The sequence below is a fragment of the Scyliorhinus torazame genome, chromosome 15, assembly GCF_047496885.1.
Source record: "Scyliorhinus torazame isolate Kashiwa2021f chromosome 15, sScyTor2.1, whole genome shotgun sequence".
NCBI classification, from domain to species: Eukaryota; Metazoa; Chordata; class Chondrichthyes; order Carcharhiniformes; family Scyliorhinidae; genus Scyliorhinus; species Scyliorhinus torazame.
Genome location: NC_092721.1, coordinates 77,615,275 through 77,634,009, shown reverse-complemented (window position 1 = coordinate 77,634,009; position 18,735 = coordinate 77,615,275). Strand labels below are relative to the sequence as shown.

At 46.3% G+C, this 18,735-nt stretch overlaps 2 long non-coding RNA genes across 2 annotated transcripts in view; one reads left to right on the top strand and one right to left on the bottom strand.

The window, feature by feature from the left end:
* The first annotated feature begins 1,376 nt into the window (after positions 1-1,376).
* Positions 1,377-5,026, top strand: LOC140391406 (uncharacterized). Its single transcript, XR_011935049.1, has 2 exons — positions 1,377-1,647; positions 4,698-5,026. It is a non-coding gene; the product is annotated as an uncharacterized lncRNA (long non-coding RNA).
* Positions 4,257-18,735, bottom strand: part of LOC140391407 (uncharacterized) — a 38,896-nt gene continuing 24,417 nt past the window's right edge. Inside the window, exon 3 of the long non-coding RNA XR_011935050.1 lies at positions 4,257-4,316. This is a non-coding gene — a long non-coding RNA (uncharacterized lncRNA). The remainder of the gene's footprint in view (positions 4,317-18,735) is intronic.

Below are 18,735 nucleotides of genomic sequence, written 5' to 3'. Positions count from 1 at the left end.
CCCTAGGCCCGGTCATCCCACAGCTACAAAGGAAGAGTCGCGAGTGTCAGGAAGGGATGACAGCCTCCCTCCTTGGACTGCAAGGTCGACTAGAGGAGTCCCATCACCTTCAGTCTCAGGAAATGGTGTCGTCACTTTGAGGTAATTAAGGCAACACTGCGAGCATGGTGTCCACAGTGGAGACCTTGGCGCAGGATGTGCACTCTTTGGCAGAGGTTGCCTGCTCCATGGTTCAGCTCCTGACCTCCATGGCTGAGAGCATGAGCTGTATGGTGCAGGCACCAGTGGGAATCCACAGATGTCAGTGCCAGAGCATGGCGGGGCTTCTGGATCACACTACAACATCCCCCATATCCCATGGAGGAGCCCAGGGGCCCCTTGGCACCGAAAGGGAAGCGGTTCAGCAGAAGAGCAGCCCAAGCCTTCTACCCAGGAGACCTTGGGGACATCCAGTCCTTCTGACTACCCTTCCCTGTGAGCGGCACACCTCCTGTCCTACACGCTGAGGTGGGCAACACTGAAACACTGCCATTTAGGAAAGGTAATCCCTCAGTGGTTATATCACCACAAGCCCAGCAGGCAGGACACTGGAAGTGATGCGTGCATACTGGCCGCCGGACCCCTTTAAACTTTGAGGCTCACAGAGACAAAGGGCCGCTAAGGCCTGCGATTGACCCCAAGCCTCCGAGATGCCATTATTGAATTCCCCCACCACCTCCCCGGCCCCAAGTTGAACTTGTCTGGGTCCCTAGCGTCCTCTCCGCTGCTCCCTCTGTGACTAGCAGCCTGGATGGCAAACTGTAAATGTTGCCACAGTCCCAGAGGGCCATAGGCTGCTGTCCTGACTGAGCTGACTGGTGGGGATTTAATCTGAGGGTTACCACACCTCAGGTGAGGGGAAGGTTGAGAAGGTGGAGCATTCCAAAATAACCTTAGTCAGTACAGGAACTGAACCCATGCTATTGGCGTCACTCCGCATCAACGAACCAGCATGACATTACGCCGGCGATCGATGAATATTCATTGAGGGGGTAGTCCTGGCAGGAGGGCTCACTGATGATATTATAATGTATTAAAATTAGATATCAGGCCTTCGATGGCGTTTTTCTCATCAAGCCACTGACAAGGGGCATGGTATATCAGAAAAGGCATTTTCCGATTCTCAACATGTTTTCCACCCACATGGCTGTTCTCACTGACAGCTCGTCCCCTGTAAATCACAGGTTTGGGAATAAAGTGGCAATGAAGTGTTCAGAATGTATGCTGAATGATGTTTGACACTACGATAATATCGTAGCAGGATGAAAAACACACAAGAGGTCAGTCATAAGATTAACATTGCAAATCTTATGACAGAGCAACCTTCAGAGGTATAGGGACACATCACAGGTCAGTGAAGCAAGGAAGTGTGGCCCTTTTTACATTGAAATTTCTGCAAGAAAAGCCTGCTTCACAATTTTCAATGGAGTTCATGACCTGTGTAAGAGTTTTAATACATTATAGGTATTTCAGTGAATGTTTTTAGCTACAGTGGCATTGTGATCTGGCAGTAAAAGATCGTTAATGATTGTTCTAAAGCAGGAAATTGCATCTCGGAAAAATTGAACAGAAACTTGCTGTGTCATGGAAATGCATCCTGAATGAAGGGTAAGATTAATCTTTATTCTTTTTATAATAGGTTACTAATCTTGCTTCCAATGTTTAATTGTCACATTGGTGCAAGATGCATCTTCACTGTCAAACAGAGAAATTGGATTTCCTGTGCTCCCAGGGCATTCCAGCTCACCCAGGGTTGGTTGCTTACATATGGCATCAGGAATGTCCTGAGGGCTAGTCTCTTGTTTACCTTTGTGGTGGGGCACAGTGTGTACTGTGGCTAGAAGTACAGAAACAATTTAAAACTGTTAGTTAAGGCACAGTAAATAAATCCAGTGTAACAGCCTAACTTAAGGATCATGTGTCATACAACATGGTATAGATGTGGCTGAGCTTACATACTAATCTCTGTTATCCAGGAATGTGAGCAAATTTTAAGACTGGCACTTTTGATGGGCAAGTGAAGGCATCACTATTGTCAAACAGAAGTCTCATTTATATAATAATAATATATCTTTATTGTCGCAAGTAGGCTTTTATTAACATTGCAATGAAATTACTGTGAAAAGCCCGAGTCGCCACATTCCGGCGCCTGTTCGGGTACACAGAGGGAGAATTCAGAATGTCCAAATTCACCTAACTCTTTCAGGATTTGTGGGAGGAAACCGTAGCACCCGGAGGAAACTCACACAGACATGGGGAGACTCCGTACAGACAGTGACCCAAGCCCAGAAGCGAACCTGGGACCCTGGTGCTGTGAAAAAACAGAGCTAACCACTGTGTTACCGCGCAGCCCGATATAGAGAATAACTATTCAAACTGTATCACAGCCTGATTGATTATCAGCCTGTAAATCCTCCCAATACACTTGATGGCAGGCGGCACAAGTTGGAGAGTTTCCTGGCCATCCATACTGCAGAAAGTAACAGCAAACAATTGCAGTACTTTGCCAAGAGTAATTGTGGAGCAGTCCAATGGGAGTCCATGGTTGCCAAGGCCCTCTTAACACATGACACCTGAAGGAGGAGGGTGTTCACAACCTGAATTTCACAATAGAAAAGCAAAATGCTGCAGATGCTGGAAATCTGAAGAGATTGAGTGCCTTGTTAACCACAGTTAAAAGGGGCTGACTGGAATTTTCCACAGGTAGTGGTGAATCTCCTCTACACATCCTTATGAGTTTGGTACATCCTTCCTAAGGTGTGTGCCCAAAACTGAATGCAGTACTTGAAATGTGCTCTGTCCAAGGCTGTCTACAATTGAAGTGTAACTGCCTCGTCTTTGCATTTCAGACTCCTTGTGATTTAGATTTAGATTTATTGTCACATGTACCGAGGTACAATGAAAAGTACTGTTCTGCGTACAGTCCAGGCAGATCGTTCCATGCATGAAAAAACATAGGATAAATGTGATAAGTTGTGATAAAAGTGAAACACTGTGATAAATTCATAATGTAAATACATGGGCACTGGAACTGAAGCATTTGAAGTATAGTGCTAACACCAGTACAGACCAGCTCAGTCCAGAAGAGAGTCATTCAGGAGTTTGGTAACAACGGGGAAGAAGTTGCTTTTGAATCTGTTAGTGCGTGTTCTCCGACTTTTGTACCTTCTGCCAGATGGAAAAGGTTGGAAGAGAGAATAACCCAGGTGGGAGGGGTCTTTGATTATCCTGCCCGCTTTTCCAAGGCAGCGGGAGGTGTAGACAGAGTCAATGGATGGGAGGCATGGTCGCGTGATGGACTGAGATGAAACTCTCTGTAGTTTCTTGGGCCAAGCAGTTGTCATACCAAACTGTGATGCAGTCAGATAGGATGTTTTCTATGGTGCAGCTGTAAAAATTGGTAAGAGTCAATGTGGATGTGCCGAATTTCATTAGTTTCCTGAGGAAGTATAGGCGCTGTTGTGCTTTCTTGATCGTAGCGTCGATGTGGGTGGTAAAGGCTGACATTCCATTGCTTTTTGAGCCTGTGTACAAGCTTTCAATGACTTGTGCACATGGACACCCAAACCTCTTTGCTTCTCCACAACCCTAAGTCTCTCAGCATTACAAACAGTTAATAGGCTTGCTGGAATAATTTGAAAATAATAACTTCATGGCAAGCAAGATCACAGCCCTGGTGCAGCAAGTGGGAGAGAACTCTGCTCCGAATGTTTGCACACAAGTTTCAGGAAATGACACCATCTGGCAGAGAGTCGCACAAGCAGAAGAAATGATATCTGAAGCTGCTGCTTCACAGACAATTTGAACTGATTCAGAATGCAGGAGCGGAGCTACACCAGCTGCTGCACTCCTTCCACAAATATGAAGGTCTGATGCATTAGCGTCAGATATGGCTCAGTTGCTTGCACACTTACTTCTGAGTCATTAAGTTGTAAGTTCAGAGACTCTGACCTTAGGTTTAGGCTGACACCCCAGTACAATGCTGAGAGTGCTGCACTGCTGGAGGTACCATCTTTCAGATAAGAGTTTAAACTCTATTTGGGCCACTCCCATGCTGATTCCACTATCATTTTTCCTACGGTTTTAGCTGAGTTCTCACGTCGGCAAATCTGTGTACTTACATTTCAACTGCTTCCCATCCTCAAAAATATTGGTGCTGTTGATTTTTTCTTCATGTTGCTTGCATTAATCATTTTACGCAGCTGCATTCAATGCTCGTGGCATGGAAAGCACTTAGTTGGATAATAATTTTCAACAATTTCCTCGTGGATCCTAAGCTAAGATTAGAAATGAGGAAATGGTGAGCAAAAGCTGTAATAAATGAAATATGGTGAAGAGAAACGTGCAGCTGTATGACAGGAGGACAAAATAACATTGTGTAGTTCAGGGAACTGCCCTTCATTGCTACTAGCTGTGACTGGCATAACTTGAATATAAAATAACTATTAGAGGAACATCAATAATCCATCTGAGCTGAAACCGACTGGTAGTGGCTAAATGTCTCCACTTGTTACAAATAAACAAGCATTTAAATGACTGTTCAATGTGGAAGCTACAGTCATACTCATTTGAACAATGCAAATTGCATGTCATTTTATTTTATACAGATAGACATATGGCCAGAATTCGCTGACCGTTGCAATTGTCTTTTCCCGCAGGAAGCAAACCCTTGCCGGCGACGTGGGGCGGCTTCAATGGGAAATTCCATTTACAAGCGGCGGGAAGATAGAATCTCGCCACCAGCGAACGGCGAATCGCCGAGAATCACGCGGTTGGGGGACCAGAGAATCCAGCCCATAATATCACTTATATAAATGCATAATACAGACAACCATCCCAAATGATACTTCTTATGTTTTTTTTAAATAGACAGACATCGTCTCAATTACAGCATGGATTTTGACTTCAAACATTTTACAATGATGACTTACTTCCTTGTATGATAATGAAAATGATATATATATAAAACTGACCACTGAACACTCAATGTGTAGGTATTCCATTTGTTTGTCAGTTAATACAGATACTGCAGAAAAAATAAGGGTAAAAGCCTTAGGCTATCCACTATCTAAATCTATCTATGTCTTCAAGCATGGCAGAAAGTTGTATTGTACCATTATATTTGCAGTCAAATCGTTACACTGCAAAAGAAAATTTGGGTTTCCCTGATATTGTCCACGGAATATCACTCACTCATCACTTTCATTGTTCAAAACATCTCTTGTGGCAACCTCGGCTGTCCACCAATCAGCTTCCAATATTAAAAATAAATAGTTTCTCAACCATGCCATTAGTAACCAAGCACAGCCTAGGGTGACTCGCGAGTTGGTAAAATCCTCCCTCATCTCCTCGCCAAAAACAGGGAGATGTCAAATTTGGAAATATGAGCTGACAAGATTTTCACAACCACCCTAAAATTGTCCCAGGAGAACGTTTAGACTGCTGCAGGTTAATACAATGTTATTTCAGGCAGACAAAGAGTATGTGTGAAAATATTTACTTCAGTCTGGGCCTCCACTAGAGGATGAGCCCTGGTGTTGTGCACCTTGTGCATCCCCCACCTAATCCTGCCTCTCCTGGGCCCTGTATCCTGCTCAATTTGGGTTCAGCCAGGATATTTGACCATAGGCCTCATTACAGCTTTAGTGCAAGAATGGAAAAAAGAGGTGAGGTATTTTTTTAACATCAAGCCAGCATTTTACTGAGTGTGGCACCAAAAATTGAAGTTGATGGGCATCAGGGACAAGGTTCTCCACTGGCTCGGGTCATATCTAGCAAAAAGGAAGATGGTTGTATTTGCTGGGGCCAATCATCTCAGTCACAGGACATCTCTGCAGGAGTTCCTCCAGGTCGTGTTTCTTCAGCTACTTCATCAATGACCTTACCTCCATCAGAAGGTCAGATGTGGGGGTGTTTGCTGGTGATTGTACAATGTTCAGTTACTTTGCACTCTTCAGGTAATGAAGCAGTGCATGCTTGCATGCAGATTTGGCATTATTCAGACTTGCGCTGATAAATGACAAGTGACATTCATGCCATAGAAGTATTCGGCAATGACCATCTTAAACACAAAAGAATCGAACCACCTTCTGTAACCATTCAATGGCATTACCATCACAGAATTCTACATGATCAACAGCCTGGAAAATACCATTGACCCAAACTTAACTGAACAAGAACAGGTCAAAGGTTGGAAAGTCTGTGGTGAATAACTGATACCCCAAAGTCTCTCGATAATCTCCAAAGCACAAATCAAAAGTGTGATGGAAAACTCTCCACTTGCCTGGATGAGTGCAGCTCCAACAACACGCAAGAAATTTCACACTGTTGAGGACAAAACTCTCACTTTTTTTTAAATTTAGAGTACCCAATTCATTTTTTCCAATTAAGGGGCAATTTAGCGTGTCCAATCGACCTACTGTCCACATCTCTTTGGATTGTGGAGCAAAACCCATGCAAATGCGGGGAGAATGTGCAAAATCCACACGGACAGTGACCCAGAGCCGGGATTGAACCTGGGACCTCAGCGGTGTGAGGCAGCTGTGCTAACCACTGCACCAGACAAAGCTCTCAATTGATTGAAACCACATTAGATATTTACTTCCTCCATTACTGACGCACGTTGGCAGCAGTGTGTGCTATCCACAAGACATACTGCGGCAACTCCCCGTCGGCTCCGTCGACAGCACCTTACGAAATCTCTTTCACCTAAAAGAATAAGGGCAGCACGTGAACACCATCACTGTCTGTGTGGAGTCTGCACGTTCTCCCCGTGCCTGCGTGGGTTTCCTCTGGCTGCTCCGGTTTCCTCCCACAAGTCCCGAAAGACGTACTGTTAGGTGAATTGGCATTCTAAATTCTTCCTCTGTGTACCCAAACAGGCACCGGAATGTGGCGCCTAGGGGCTTTTCACAGTAACTTCATTGCAGTGTTAATGTAAGCCTACTTGTGACAATAAAGATTATTATTACTTACTCGGTTACTCTCCAGATCACACACTATTCTACTTGGAACTGTATATTCATCCCTTCAAATTCACTGGGTCAAATTGCCAGACTCCAAATTTAACTGCAGCACACGTCCACAGTGATGCAAGAGGTGGATTACCACCCCCTTCTCAATGGCAATTAGAGATGCACTTTAAATGCTGCCTGATGTCACTTCCCATGAATAAACAACAATAAATATGATAACATTTTAGGTTCTCTTCAAATAGTTTTCAGGTTTACAGAGGAAATTTTGAATATTGATGCCATTAAAGAAGTTTATTAATATTTCTAGTAGTGTAGATTGGTTGTATGCTGCATGCAGCTTTTAGCTGTTCAGTTTATCACCTTTAATTATGAATGTTAATCAAAATATATCAAAAATTATACTTTGATGCATAAATGAGTACATCTTTGTGCATTTTCTTACTCAAGTATGAAGATAAATAAATGAGTCTTAGGTATTTTGTAAGGATAAAATCAATGTAAAGTAAAAACATTTACTTATTAGTGCACCTGAAAATTATTGATGGATTCTGTGCCAATTTCTCAACAAAACACAAGCAGCGGGATTCTCCATCGGGCGGGATTCTCCGGTTGCCGGGCAGATGCCACCGGAGAAACCCGCCCAGGGTTTTCTGAAATATCATGGAGTTAATTTGAGTGAGAGGATAGTCAATGATGATGGGGGAGGGAATGGAGTACAAGAGGACGGCGGAAGGTGTTGAGGATGGGTTGGAAGACGATACGCATCATCCTCATGCAAAGGCTAATCAGGGTGTCAGAGAATTTACTAGAATTTACAGGGCAGAAGGAGGCCATTCGGCCGTCTGCACCGGCCCCTGGAAAGAGCACACTAAAGCCCATTCCTCCACCCTATCCCGTAACTCAGTAAACCCACTTAACCTAACATTTTGGACACTAAGGGGTAATTTATCATGGCCAATCCACCTAACCTGCACATCTTTGGACTGTGGGAGGAAACCGGAGCACCCGGAGGAAACCCACGCAGACACGGGGAGAGCATGCAGACTCCACACAGACAGTTACCCCAGGCTGGAATTGAACCCGGATCCCTGGAGCTGTGAGGAAGCAGTGCGAACCACTGTGCCACCATGCCGCCCCGTGTCGACATCCATTGTGTCCAACAGCCAGAATTATGGGAGCTAAGGTTTTTTAAATTTAGAGTGCCCAATTCATTTTTTCCAATTAAGGGGCAATTTAGTGTGGCCAATCCACCTACCCTGCACATTTTTGGGTTGTGGGGGCGAAACCCACGCAGACACAGGGAGAATGTGCAAACTCCACACGGACAGTGACCCTGAGCCGGGATCGAACCTGGGACCTCGGCGTCATGAGGCTGCAGTGCTAACCACTGCGCCACCGTGCCGCCCTAAGTAACAGGGTTAATGGGTGCGTGGAGCTGAAAATCAGATCGACTGGACCACTGAAGGAGAGCCCTGATAATCGATTCTGATCGGGAAAGGTTTTCTCCATCGGATCCAAAGAGCAGTGGAGGGAAGGGGAATAGAGTGACTGGAAGTCTTCTCGCACATGACTCACAAGACCCTTGGCAAAGACTGATATCTCCATGTGCGGTCATAATTCAAGGAGATAGGGTGGCACGGTGGCACAGTGGTTAACACTGCAGTCTCACGGCGCCGAGGTCCCAGGTTCAATCCCGGCCCTGGGTCACTGTCTGTGTGGAGTTTGCATATTCTCCCCGTGTTTGCGTTGGTCTCACCCCCACAACGCAAAAGATGTGCAGGGTAGGTAAATTGGCCATGCTAAACTGCACTTTAATTGGGGAAAAAAGAATTGGATGCCCTACAGATTTTTAAAAAAATGATTTGTGAGACTTCGATCGCGTCTTGGTCCCACTGGAAGGTGAATGGGAGTGCACACAGGCAGAAGCTGCAGCTAGGAACACCCAGGACACCTCCGTGAAGTGCAATGATTAATATATTTACAAAGATGCAACAACTATTTACAAAGATTGTACATTCATGCCACTAGTGTAAACTTAATATTTGATAACTGACCAAGGTGTCGACTTGCTTCCCTGATATCTGCAGCAGAGGCAGCCTGTTGACTACAAGACCCTCTTGTCTCTGATGACATTGACAGGCATCTTCTGGAGCCCTGAAGGGCCATGGCCTGCTTTGGATCTCCTGCTCTGGGGGTAGTTGCACCCTTTGTGGTCTCAGAGGCTGGAGTTGGCGGAGTCACAGGCAGAAGGGCCTCGAGACGCATGGGCTGACTTGGAGAGTCCCAGGTGGGAGGCTCAGGAGTGTCCGCCTTATGTTTTTCCTACCTTTGGGTGACCAGAGATCCCTTCCGAGAAGGAGATCAAATGCCCCTTCTCCATCTTGGGTAGCCATGGCAAAATCTCATCCATGGCTGCAGTGATGATGGCTAGGTCTGCGCATACCTCCAGCAGAAACTGGGTGTTCTTCTGGACCAAGGTTTTCATGTCAACCCCCATCATCCCGATGGAAAATTTGATGTGCTCAGATATGGGAGCTACTGCATCAAAGAGCACATGGTCACACTCCTCCACCTCCTGTGCTGCCCTGTTGAAGGCTTCTGACACTTCTTGCCTGATGTTCTCCTATGTCTCGATGGTATTCCAGCATCTGTTCCATAACTGCTCATCAAGGTTCATTACCTGACTCAGGCTTAGTAAGGGCCTCTTCTCCAGCATAAGAACATAAGAACTAGAAGCAGGAGTAGGCCATCTGGTCCCTCGAGCCTGCTCCACCATTCAACAAGATCATGCTGATCTTTTGTGGACTCAGCTCCACTTTCCGGCCCGAACACCATAACCCTTAATCCCTTTATTCTTCAAAAAACTATCTAACTTTATCTTAAAAACATTTAATGAAGGAGCCTCTACTGCTTCACTGGGCAAGGAATTCCATAGATTCACAACCCTTTGGGTGAAGAGGTTCCTCCTAAAGGACACATCCTGAAGGACACATGAAGCAGTCCTTCATGTGCTGGAAACCTTGGCAGTTACTGCCCCCTCCTGTGGACAAACATCTGTGAAGTGGCCACCAGTGTGAGCCTTAGCCTAAACTAGATCACTGAGCCACTGAGGTGTGTGTCTCTGGGCTGATGGAGAATAAAGGTGAATGCTGTGATGGCTCTACAGGTAAAAGGTCATCCTCCACCTGTTCCGAGGTCTCCTGTGAGCTGGAGCTGAGTCCAGGAGTGGATGCTAGTCTTACCCTCTTCCTAGAATGCAAAGGGGAGAGAATGAGTGACAGCCCAGGCCACCTCACCCTCAGGATCTGATCTTCAAAGATTCAGAATACTTCCTCACTGGATTCTTTAGCACTGCGGCCTCACAGTGCCAGCGACCCGGGTTTAAATCTGGCCTTGGGTGACAGTCTGTGTGGAGTTTGCACCTTCCCTCCGTGTTTGTGTGAGTTTGCACTGGGTGCTCCGGTTTCCTCCCACAGTCCAAATTAAGCCCGTGGACATGTTAAAGGCCTTTTGAAAGACACTTCTGCAAAATTTATTTTAGACGAGTGTAGCCTTGTGGAACTGCCCTGCTCACAGCCTGTGGGACTTTGTTGTGTGTAAGTTGGCAGTCACATACCCTGCATTACAAGAGTGATCATACTTCAAAAGGACTTAATTTGCTACAGAGTGCTTCGCAAAGTGTTTCATAGAATTATCATAGAATTTACAGTGCAGAAGGAGGCCATTCGGCCCATCGAGTCTGCACCAGCTCTTGGAAAGAGCACCCTACCCAAGATCAACACCTCCACCCTGTCCCCATAACCCTGTATCCCCACCCAATACTAAGGGCAATTTTGGACACTGAGGGCACTTTATCATGGCCAATCCACCTAACCTGCACATCTTTGGACTGTGGGAGGAAACCGGAGCACCCAGAGGAAACCCACGCACACACGGGGAGGATGTGCAGACTCCGCACAGACAGTGACCCAAACCAGAATCGAACCTGGGACCCTGGAGCTGTGAAGCAATTGTGCTATCCACAATGCTACCGTGCTGCCCTTGTGACACGTGCTCGATAAAAACTTTTAGAAAGGCTTGGCATGGTGTTCCGGTTGTGATTTCAGATTTGCCCAGCTACATGACAAACCAGTGCAGTCGAGTCAGAAGGTGTAACACCCTTTACCTCTTCCATGCTTAACATCCCAGGCCCAAAACACTCATTCCAGGTTAAGCAGCATTTCACTTGCACCTCTTTCAATTTGGTCTACTGCATTCGCTGCTCCCAATGTGGTCTCCTCTATATCGGAGAGACCAAACGCAGACTGGGCGATCGCTTTGCTGAGCACCCTCAGTCTCTGCGCATTGCGGGCCCTGACCTTCCCGTTGCTGACCATTTTAACACAAGACCCTGCTCCCATGCCCACATGTCTGGCCTTGGCCTGCTGCAATGTTCCAATGAAGCGCAATGCAAACTGGAGGAACAATATCACATCTTCCGGTTCGGCACGCTACAGCCTTCCGGTCTCAACATCGAATTCAACAACTTCAGATGATTAGCTCTACTCCAGCTCAACCTTTGTTTTCATTTCATTTCATTTTAACTGTCTTTTACCTTATATTTCTTTTTTGTCTTTCTTTACATAAATATATCCCCCCTATCTTATCCCCCTTTCAAACAACAAAGAACAAAGAAATGTACAGCACAGGAACAGGCCCTTCGGCCCTCCAAGCCCGTGCCGACCATACTGCCCGACTAAACTACAATCTTCTACACTTCCTGGGTCCGTATCCTTCTATTCCCATCCTATTCATATATTTGTCAAGATGCCCCTTAAATGTCCCTATCGTCCCTGCCTCCACTACCTCCTCCGGTAGTGAGTTCCAGGCACCCACTACCCTCTGCGTAAAAAACTTGCCTCGTACATCTACTCTAAACTTTGCCCCTCTCACCTTAAACCTATGCCCCCTAGTAATTGACCCCTCTACCCTGGGGAAAAGCCTCTGACTATCCACTCTGTCTATGCCCCTCATAATTTTGTATACCTCTATCAGGTCGCCCCTCAACCTCCTTCGTTCCAGTGAGAACAAACCGAGTTTATTCAATCGCTCCTCATAGCTTATGCCCTCCATACCAGGCAACATTCTGGTAAATCTCTTCTGCACCCTCTCTAAAGCCTCCACATCCTTCTGGTAGTGTGGCGACCAGAATTGAACACTATACTCCAAGTGTGGCCTAACTAAGGTTCTATACAGCTGCAACATGACTTGCCAATTCTTATACTCAATGCCCCGGCCAATGAAGGCAAGCATGCCGTATGCCTTCTTGACTACCTTCTCCACCTGTGTAGCCCCTTTCAGTGATCTGTGGACCTGTACTCCTAGATCTCTTTGACTTTCAATACTCTTGAGGGTTCTACCATTCACTGTATATTCCCTACCTGCATTAGCCCTTCCAAAATGCATTACCTCACATTTGTCCAGGTTAAACTCCATCTGCCATCTCTCCGCCCAAGTCTCCAGACAATCTAAATCCTGCTGTATCCTCAGACAGTCCTCATCGCTATCCGCAATTCCACCAACCTTTGTGTCGTCTGCAAACTTACTAATCAGACCAGTTACATTTTCCTCCAAATCATTTATATATACTACAAAGAGCAAAGGTCCCAGCACTGATCCCTGTGGAACACCACTGGTCACAGCCCTCCAATTAGAAAAGCATCCCTCCATTGCTACCCTCTGCCTTCTATGGCCTAGCCAGTTCTGTATCCACCTTGCCAGTTCACCCCTGATCCCGTGTGACTTCACCTTTTGTACTAGTCTACCATGAGGGACCTTGTCAAAGGCCTTACTGAAGTCCATATAGACAACATCTACTGCCCTACCTGCATCAATCATCTTAGTGACCTCCTCGAAAAACTCGATCAAGTTAGTGAGACACGACCTCCCCTTCACAAAACCGTGCTGCCTCTCACTAATACGTCCATTTGCTTCCAAATGGGAGTAGATCCTGTCTCGAAGAATTCTCTCCAGTAATTTCCCTACCACTGAAGTAAGGCTCACCGGCCTGTAGTTCCCGGGATTATCCCTGCCACCCTTCTTAAACAGAGGAACAACATTGGCTATTCTCCAGTCCTCCGGGACATCCCCTGAAGACAGCGAGGATCCAAAGATTTCTGTCAAGGCCTCAGCAATTTCCTCTCCAGCCTCCTTCAGTATTCTGGGGTAGATCCCATCCGGCCCTGGGGACTTATCTACCTTAATATTTTTTAAGACACCCAACACCTCGTCTTTTTGGATCACAATGTGACCCAGGCTATCTACACCCCCTTCTCCAGACTCAACATCTACCAATTCCTTCTCTTTGGTGAATACTGATGCAAAGTATTCATTTAGTACCTCGCCCATTTCCTCTGGCTCCACACATAGATTCCCTTGCCTATCCTTCAGTGGGCCAACCCTTTCCCTGGCTACCCTCTTGCTTTTTATGTAAGTGTAAAAAGCCTTGGGATTTTCCTTAACCCTATTTGCCAATGACTTTTCATGACCCCTTCTAGCCCTCCTGACTCCCTGCTTAAGTTCCTTCCTACTTTCCTTATATGCCACACAGGCTTCGTCTGTTCCCAGCCTTTTAGCCCTGACAAATGCCTCCTTTTTCTTTTTGACGAGGCCTACAATATCATTCGTCATCCAAGGTTCCCGAAAATTGCCGTATTTGTCTTTCTTCCTCACAGGAACATGCCTGTCCTGTATTCCTATCAACTGACACTTGAAAGCCTCCCACATGTCAGATGTTGATTTGCCCTCAAACATCCGCCCCCAATCTATGCTCTTCAGTTCCCGCCTAATATTGTTATAATTAGCCTTCCCCCAATTTAGCACATTCATCCTCGGACCACTCTTATCCTTGTCCACCAGTACTTTAAAACTTACTGAATTGTGGTCACTGTTACCGAAATGCTCCCCTACTGAAACATCTACCACCTGGCCGGGCTCATTCCCCAATACCAGGTCCAGTACCGCCTCTTCCCTAGTTGGACTGTTTACATATTGTTTTAAGAAGCCCTCCTGGATGCTCCTTACAAACTCTGCCCCGTCTAAGCCCCTGGCACTAAGTGAGTCCCAGTCAATATTGGGGAAGTTGAAGTCTCCCATCACCACAACCCTGTTGTTTTTACTCTTTTCCAAAATCTGTCTACCTATCTGCTCCTCTATCTCCCGCTGGCTGTTGGGAGGCCTGTAGTATACCCCCAACATTGTGACTGCACCCTTCTTATTCCTGATCTCTACCCATATAGCCTCACTGCCCTCTGAGGTGTCCTCTCGCTGTATAGCTGTGATACTCTCCTGAACAAGTAGCGCAACTCCGCCTCCCCTTTTACATCCCCCTCTATCCCGCCTGAAACATCTAAATCCTGGAACGTTTAGCTGCCAATCCTGCCCTTCCCTCAACCAGGTCTCTGTAATGGCAACAACATCATAGTTCCAAGTACTAATCCAAGCTCTAAGTTCATCTGCCTTACCCGTAATGCTCCTTGCATTAAAACATATGCACTTCAGGCCACCAGACCCGCTGTGTTCAGCAACTTCTCCCCGTCTGCTCTGCCTCAGAGCCACACTGTCCATATTCCCTAGTTCTCCCTCAACGCTCTCACCTTCTGACCTATTGCTCCCGTGCCCACCCCCCTGCCATACTAGTTTAAACCCTCCCGTGTGACACTAGCAAATCTCGCGGCCAGGATATTTATGCCTCTCCGGTTTAGATGCAACCCGTCCATCTTATACAGGTCACACCTGCCCCGGAAGAGCTCCCAGTGGTCCAGATAACCGAAACCCTCCCTCCTACACCAGCTGTTTAGCCACGTGTTTGTCTGCTCTATCTTCCTATTTCTAGCCTCACTGGCACGTGGCACAGGGAGTAATCCCGAGATTACAACCCTCGAGGTCCTGTCTTTTAACTTTCTGCCTAGCTCCCTGAACTCCTGCTGCAGGACCTCATGCCTCTTCCTGCCTATGTCGTTAGTACCAATATGTACAACGACCTCTACCTGTTTGCCCTCCCCCTTCAGGATTCCCTCTACCCGTTCGGAGACATCCTGGACCCTGGCACCAGGGAGGCAACATACCATCCTGGAGTCTCTTTCACGTCCACAGAAGCGCCTATCTGTTCCCCTGACTATAGAGTCCCCTATAACTATTACTCTTCTGCGCTTTGACCCTCCCTTCTGAACATCAGAGCCAGCCGTGGTGCCACTGCTCTGGCTGCTGCTGTTTTCCCCTGATAGGCTATCCCCCCCGACAGTATCCAAAGGGGTATATCTGTTCGAGAGGGGGACAACCACAGGGGATTCCTGCACTGACTGCCTGCCCTTTCTGGTGGTCACCCATTTCTCTGCCTGCACCTTGGGTGTGACCACACTTACATAACTGCGATCTATGACGCTTTCCGCCACCTGCATGCTCCTAAGTGCATCCAATTGCTGCTCCAACCGAACCATGCGGTCTGTGAGGAGCTGCAGTTGGGTGCACTTTCTGCAGATGAAGCCATCCAGGACGCTGGAAGCCTCCCGGACCTGCCACATCTCACAGTCAGAGCACAGCACCCCTCTAACTGACATTGCGTCAATTAATTAAAATTAAAATTTGTCTTTTTTTTTATAAATACTTTTTTTTTTTTAAATTACAAAGTTACTGTCAACTATCTGTTTCCTAGCACTAGATTTCTAATAGAAATGCGATAGCTAACTATAATATCCTCCGATCTCTGGCTTAGATATCCTCTAAATTATAATTAAGTTATTATGTTTAATTAGTTCCCAAATAGTCAAAAAAATTTAGGTTAGAATCCCAACCAGCCACTCAGGTCACAGCTTTTCTGTCCCCCCCGACACACACAATTTGAAAAAAGGTATAAAAGTAAAAATCACTTGCTTACCTTCTGAGATGTTCTCAGGTTCTCTCGCTGACAGAGACTTTCCTTACCTCTTCTCCACTTTGCTTCCCCCTTCCCCCCTACATCTGTCACAGCTTACCCTCTGATTTTAGTTTCTCTGCTGTTTGGTCTTTCACACCTTTTGTTCACTCTGGGGAACATAGAACATAGAAAATACAGCACAGAACAGGCCCTTCGGCCCACGATGTTGTGCCGAACCTTTGTCCTAGATTAATCATAGATTATCATTGAATTTACAGTGCAGAAGGAGGCCATTCGGCCCTTTGAGTCTGCACCAGCTCTTGGAAAGAGCACCCTACCCAAACTCAACACCTCCACCCAACACCAAGGGCAATTTGGACATTAAGGGCAATTTATCATTGGCCAATTCACCTAACCCGCACATCTTTGGACTGTGGGAGGAAACCGGAGCACCCGGAGGAAACCCACGCAGACACGGGGAGGACGTGCAGACTCCGCACAATGACCCAAGCCGGAATCGAACCTGGGACCCTGGATCTGTGAAGCAATTGTGCTATCCACAATGCTACCGTGCTGCCCTTGAGAACAAATAAATCTACACTATATCATTTTCCCGTAATCCATGTACCTATCCAACAGCTGCTTGAAGGTCCCTAATGTTTCCGACTCAACTACTTCCACAGGCAGTGCATTCCATGCCCCCACTACTCTCTGGGTAAAGAACCTACCTCTGATATCCCTCCTATATCTTCCACCTTTCACCTTAAATTTATGTCCCCTTGTAATGGTGTGTTCCACCTGGGGAAAAAGTCTCTGACTGTCTACTCTATCGATTCCCCTGATCATCTTATAAACCTCTATCAAGTCGCCCCTCATCCTTCTCCGCTCTAATGAGAAAAGGCCTAGCACCCTCAACCTTTCCTCGTAAGACCTACTCTCCATTCCAGGCAACATCCTGGTAAATCTTCTTTGCACCTTTTCCAGAGCTTCCACATCCTTCCTAAAATGAGGCGACCAGAACTGTACACAGTACTCCAAATGTGGCCTTACCAAAGTTTTGTACAGCTGCATCATCACCTCATGGCTCTTAAATTCAATCCCTCTGTTAATGAACGCGAGCACACCATAGGCCTTCTTCACAGCTCTATCCACTTGAGTGGCAACTTTCAAAGATGTATGAACATAGACCCCAAGGTCTCTCTGCTCCTCCACAATGCCAAGAACTCTACCGTTAACCCTGTATTCCGCATTCATATTTGTCCTTCTAAAATGGACAACCTCACACTTTTCAGGGTTAAACTCCATCTGCCACTTCTCAGCCCAGCTCTGCATCCTATCTATGTCTCTTTGCAGCCGACAACAGCCCTCCTTACTATCCACAACTCCACCAATCTTCGTATCGTCTGCAAATTTACTGACCCACCCTTCAACTCCCTCATCCAAGTCATTAATGAAAATCACAAACAGCAGAGGACCCAGAACTGATCCCTGCGGTACACCACTGGTAACGGGGATCCAGGCTGAATATTTGCCATCCACCACCACTCTCTGACTTCTATCGGTTAGCCAGTTCGTTATCCAACTGGCCAAATTTCCCACTATCCCATGCCTCCTTACTTTGTGCAGAAGCCTACCATGGGGAACTTTATCAAATGCCTTACTAAAATCCATGTACACTACATCCACTGCTTTACCTTCATCCACATGCTTGGTCACCTCCTCAAAGAATTCAATAAGATTTGTAAGGCAAGACCTACCCCTCACAAATCCGTGCTGACTATCCCGAATCAAGCAGTGTCTTTCTGCCATTAGTACTCTTTTCTCTTGGTTTCTGTGGCTGTGACTCATCTTTCATTCCCTCACCCTACAGTATAAATGTCTCCCACTTTCCCTGTCTTTTAGCTTTGACAAAGGGGCATCTGGACTCGAAACATTACCTCTTTTCTCTCCCTACAGATGCTGCCAGACCTGCTGAGATTTTCCAGCATTTTCTCCTTTGGTGGCTGTAGAGTCATCTCTGTACAGGTTCACTGACGTTCTTTAGCGAAAGAAACCATCTGTCTTTACCTGGACTGGCCTACATGTGACTCCAGGTCCACACTGTTATGTATTTTGTGTCATGGATCAATGCAGAGCTGATTCAGAAACTTAGCAGTGTGCATAAGCCTTTATTTTACAAGAGTTTAATACAACACTTTAATTGTGTACTCCATGCTTCTGACTCTAGCTTCCAGCTCTTTCTATATTAGTAACAGAAAGTGCTGGAAAAACCAAGCAGGTCTGGCAGCATCTGCGGAGAGAAAAACAGAGTTAACGTTTGGGATGGAATTTTATACCATCAGTATTTAACAGTCCTGCCGAAGTCAATGGACTTTTGAATGGCTCGTCGCATTTTATGCTCCCCCCCACCCCCATCCTGTAATGGGTCATAGAAGTCTGCCCTTTAAATTCAATCAGACTCTTTGGAACTGGAGCACTTATTTCAATTAGTTTACTTTTCCCTGAGTCTACACCCAGGCTTAAGCAATCAAGCAACGATAGTAAATGGACTCACATAATCAAATACTGAATAAGTGAACCATCGACCACTGCGGGCAGAAAGAATTTTCAGGAAAAATAACCAAGTGTCAGATTCTCTCCAGAAACACAGCCGGTTTTCTCACCAGAACTTCTCAAACTCTCAAAGAATAATGGGGGCCATGGTTTGCACTGTCAATTTTTTAAAATTCGCTCTTGGGATGTGGGCGTCTCTGGCTGGGGCAGCATTTGTTGCCCATCCCTCATTCACTTGACCTGACTGGCTTGCTAGGACATTTCAGTCAGAGGCGG